Raw genomic sequence first — 5,000 nt, forward strand, 5'->3', positions numbered from 1 at the left:
TGAAATACAAAATTTATGTAATGAGAGAAGGAAAAAGGGAGGACAACAGTGAAGAAGAGGACGAAGAATAAAAGGAGGAAGCCGACAAAGAAGAGGCCGAAGACGAAGAAGACCGAAAAGAATGATTACAGGAAAGGCAAGGAAAAAAAATGAAACGAAGAACAGGAAAAGAAATAAAGGGGTGAAAATAAGAGAAGAGAAGAAGACAAAGACAAAACGAAGGAAGGAGAAAAGCAAACCGCCGAGCGAAGGCAAACCCCAATCAGCAAAGTAAACCCGGGAATAAAGCCACACCTCAGGAAGCGGCCATCGGAGAGCCGGCCGCCAAGACACCAGCCGGATATATGTGCTTGTGGCGGGACCGAGAAAGAACAGGCCGATTCAGTCCCCACGGGAGCCGCGAGCCGAGGCAGGTGCGAACGGGAACAGATCCTGCCCGACAAGGGAGGCAGCAGCAGCGCAAGATCCCCATTGCGGGAACGTGTTGCAAGATCATTATCAATCATTACCATCGGCGCTGGTTATTAACGGGTGGATTGATAGGGGAGTGTTTACTCAGGTGCGGGCTCTATCGCGGCGGAACTTGTGATTCTTGGCTTTTTTTTAGGACATGCGATCATTCATTCGTCTTGGGAAGTAGTTTGGAAATGCATTCCTGAGGGCGGGCGAGTGTTGGTGCGGAGGGCGGGTTGAACGAGGCTCTGTGGCGAGGAGATTGTCATTCATACTGCGTTTAATTCCTTTTTAAATTTAAGATCGAATGTCGACTTGCGATTTCGCGCGAATGGGTCTGGATGCGATTTATGTTGAGTTTGCCTTTTTTGATGATTGGAAAACTGAGGAAATATTTGCATGTATTTTAGGGGAAATGACAATTATTAAGAATGTCTCGAGCATTGGAAAATTGAGAAAATCTTTGAATGTATTTAAAGGGAAAAAATCTTTAAAAACGCCTCCACGCACAGTTATTGTTGAAGTTTAATGTCACCAGAGCACAGGTTCAGTAAACGCATCAAACCCAAAATTTCTCTTAACTTCACGGCCGCGACCACCTCCAGGTGATGTAGCTGGCGTAAGTATATATATTTTTACTTCATAATATTGTGGTCTCGCATTGCTGTTAGTTCTGGTAATATCCTGTGCATTTTGGGCAGTTTAACCGTAGTGGCAACAATATGAAATTATTTTAGAAATATCATGTGAGGGAACCTAGCGCCCACCTTTCCCCAGGTGAGTGTTGCAATTCCTGTTCGCCTCATTGAAGCGCCTCATTCTCCTAAGGCTATGAGGGCACACTCGCTGCAGCTCTGAATTGCTCCTGAAGTCGCCATTCACGAAGGTAAATTTACTGCGGCTTGCTTTATTCGCTCCTCAGCTGGAGGACTTTTCATTTTCCTTCGGGCAAACACGGCGAGAATCCTATTTTCATTTTTGTGTTTTTTGAAAATGCGAGAAGGGGGATGGATGAATGTCTTATTTTTTCCCTATTTTTAGAGAAATGTGTTTTTTTTTTCTTTTTTGTTACTTACCAGTACTATGTTGATGGATGTTCTTGCTTGCAGTTCGTTTTCCAAAGATTTTCGTAATGAGGTAAAAGCGCAGTCCTCATTAGAAAAAGTTCACCACACACAAAAAATATAAATTCGCACACTTGTAGCTTAAATCCAATGAGAGTGTCTGTCTAGAACTCTACACTGCGAGAGGAAAAATCGCACTTCGTTCGTAATCTATGAGAGAGTAAAGTGAAAACGGGAAACCGAACTCGAAAGAACACACACACACACGCTAACGAGGCTCCGGGAGCGCGCGAAGCAACAACCTCCCTCACCAGCGGCTGAGGTATGACTGGCTCCCCAAGTGGCCGTGTCTGGTGACTCGGGTCATCTCTCGCCAGCACCTCGGGCGCGAGGGATGCCGGCTGCCGATTTATGGCCCTGTTTGGCTTGGCGGCGATCCGATTGTCATTATTGCACGATGGAGGAGAGGGTCCTGTCGCGCGCTCTCCGCCTATCTATCTGTCTATTGCACTTTTTATATTTCCTTATCTTTGTGCCTTATTTCTTGTATGTTCTCTCTCACTCGATCTATCTATCTACCTATCTCTCTCTCTCTCTCTCTCTCTCTCTCTCTCTCTCTCTCTCTCTCTCTCTCTCTCTCTCTCTCTCTCTCTCTCTCTCTCTCTTTCTTCTTTGAGTGTTGGCGTCAGCATATGCGGAGGTGGAGCGTCAGAGCTGATGAATGAGAAAGTCTGACGGAACCAGCAGCGGCAGCGGACGGGCCGGGAAGTCCGTTAGATGTCGCTGGGTTGAGTTCGTTTCAAAAAGAAAGAGATTTTATATGACAACATGGCTAAAATTAAGACAGAAAATTGTCCTGTTTCCAACGCCTGTGAGATGATGATCCTGAAATAAACATATTTATGTAGAATTGATATCGATGATAAAGATAAAGAAGAATGCTGATAAAGAGAAATACGTTTTTTTCTGTTTTCTCCTTGTACCTGTTCAGCCTAACAAAAACCCACATTGCTTCCCTTTACAGTGTCTTGAAACAGGGTTAAGAAAAAAATAAAAAAAAGGCGCCACGGTAAGACCGCACTTCATTTGCATGAAAACGTCCGGTTTGAGGTGTTATTGCAACCTCTTTTCGAAGGTCCATGGGCGGTGGTCACGAATGGGCGGCTACAGAGGCGTGCCACCTACACGAATGCTCCTTGAAGACGGCAACAATGTCTTGAGAGAGAAAAGGAAGAGACAGGAGGGAGACGTAACAATGTTCTCTCACACGGCGAAGACGAGGAGCGATGCCTCACGAGAGAATGCGGAGGGAGAGAGGAGCGAAGGCGTCTTGCAAGATGAGGGCGGGTCGTAGCGTCTCAAAGGAGAAGCGGAAGCTAGGGAGACCTCGGAGACAATGATCGAAGTCTCCCAAAACGAGTCTGTGAAGAGGAAAGGTAAAACAAGGTCAAGGCGAATTCACAGACAAGTCAAAAATTCCTACAAGACGAAGCGATGAAGAAATTACCGAAGTTACCCCCCCCCCCCTTCTTCTCGGTCCTCCTCCGCTATGCACCGCTATTGCTTTCATCTCCCAAACCAACGACCCCCCTCTCCCCCCACCCCCTCCCCGAGCCCCACCACTCCGCCTCACCCCCCTCAGCGACAGCGTAAAGGCCTTTCGTTGTGTCGTGTTGCGTCACAACCCGCGCACGCAACAACGGAAGGACGCGAAGCCAGACAGGAACGGCGAGGAACCGGAAGATGCACTCACGTGTCTTCTGGGCGCCGTGAAGCAATCAGGGCGTCGTCAGGAGTGTGATAAACCCTCGTGGCTTGCGTGGGGTGCCGATGACGTCACTTTGAGGGAGGGGAATTAAGGTCGGATTCAGCACAGTCCTTTGAGACGAGTGTTGATAAAAAGGTATGCATGAGAATAAATTAATGCACAGAATAGGAGATCTATTTGATGCTTTGAAAATTATTCTTTCTTATTGATAGCCTTCTTTTTCTACAAGTTATTGCATATAGCAAACGTATTTGATGCTAGGTATTCTTTCTTATTCATATTATTTATGATCTTTAAAGACAAATTACCGAATAGATCAATTAATGACGATTACTTTGAACTACGTCTTCCATACCTTTCTCCCTTCCTCCCCTCCACCTCTCCTCCTCTCCTCCTCCACCAACCTGAAAATCTTCACCACTTGAGAGAGAGAAAAACGCCATCTAAAAGGGACTCCAACAGAAGAATTATAGCTCGCGAGAAGAAGTCCTCAAGACTACTTTCTGGCGTCACATAAGACCTTCCAAAAGCCATCTCGAGAGGCCTCAAGGAGAGGGACAAGCGGCGCGCCCTTGACAAAACATCAAGTTCTTTTTAGAGCTTAGAAATTATTATTGGGATCTGGCGAGTGGTCTTCGGGGCTCACTTGAAGGGCCGGGTTCTTGCGCGACGTCACCTCTGGACACGCCCCCCGGCACCGCCCCCTTCCTCTCCCCCGGCCTGTTTTAACCTCGCTCTTCCCCTCGACTCTGTTATCTTCCTCTCTCTCTTTCTTCTTCATTAGATCTCCTTCCTCTCCCTCTTTTTTATCGTCTTGTTTTCTCTGTCTCTTTTCATATGATCCTTATTTTTACCTTTCCTATTATCTCTTCCTCTTTATATTTCTTTCCCCATCATTCTCATCATGATCTCTCTCTCTCTCTCGCTCTCTCTCTCATCATGATCTCTCTCTCTCTCTCTCTCTCTCTCTCTCTCTCTCTCTCTCTCTCTCTCTCTCTCTCTCTCTCTCTCTCTCTCTCAGTAACCTTCCCTCCCTCCCCCCTACTTCTCAAACCCCTCTCCCTCTCCTCTTCCCCTTAACCCTTCTACCACCCCCACCCCCTCATCTACCCCCCCTACTCCTCCACCTCCCCTCTGTTCCCATCTAAGTCCCACTCACCTCCTCTAAATCACCCTATCTTTATCTCTCCTCCTTCCTCTCCCCTTCTCATCTCTCTTCCACTTATTCGATCTTCATCTTCTCTCCTCTCCATTTCCATCTACCCCGCACCCCCTTCCCCTCACCTTACCCCCTCCCTCCTTCCCCTTCCTACCCCTTCCCCCCACACAGCTTTTTCCCTCCCCCCCTCTCCTCCACCCTCTTTCTCTCCCCCCCACAACCCCTTTCCCCTCCTCTTCCCCTCCACCCCTCTCTCCCTTCCCTCAGCCTTCCTTCCCCATCCACACCTTCCCTCATCTTACCCCCTACCCCCTCCCACTCCACCCCACCCCCCTCTCCCTCCCCCATCCCTTCCCCCTCCACCCCTTCACCTGCCACTTTGCCCCCTCCCTCCCTCCCCTCCCCTCCTCGGCGTTCTGTATCTTCAGGTGTCAGCGGCGTGTGTGATACAAAGCGGAAACCGAAAGAAGTGGAGTTTAAGCGTCTTCCCTCCCCTCCTCTCCCCCTCTCCCCTTCCCCTCCCTTTCCCTTTCTGCTCCTTACTCCCCCCACCCTC

The 5,000-nt window shown here is 48.4% G+C and overlaps 1 protein-coding gene across 1 annotated transcript in view; it reads right to left on the reverse strand.

Annotated features, from left to right (window-relative positions):
• The window catches only part of LOC138867859 (discoidin domain-containing receptor 2-like), a 59,025-nt gene extending 57,169 nt beyond the window's left edge, over window positions 1-1,856 (reverse strand). Inside the window, exon 1 of the mRNA XM_070144770.1 lies at window positions 1,530-1,856. The gene's annotated coding sequence lies outside the window, so the exon portion shown is untranslated. The remainder of the gene's footprint in view (window positions 1-1,529) is intronic.
• Between the last annotated feature and the right edge of the window lie 3,144 nt (window positions 1,857-5,000).

Source organism: Penaeus vannamei, chromosome 32, assembly GCF_042767895.1.
Source record: "Penaeus vannamei isolate JL-2024 chromosome 32, ASM4276789v1, whole genome shotgun sequence".
Classification (NCBI taxonomy): Eukaryota; Metazoa; Arthropoda; class Malacostraca; order Decapoda; family Penaeidae; genus Penaeus; species Penaeus vannamei.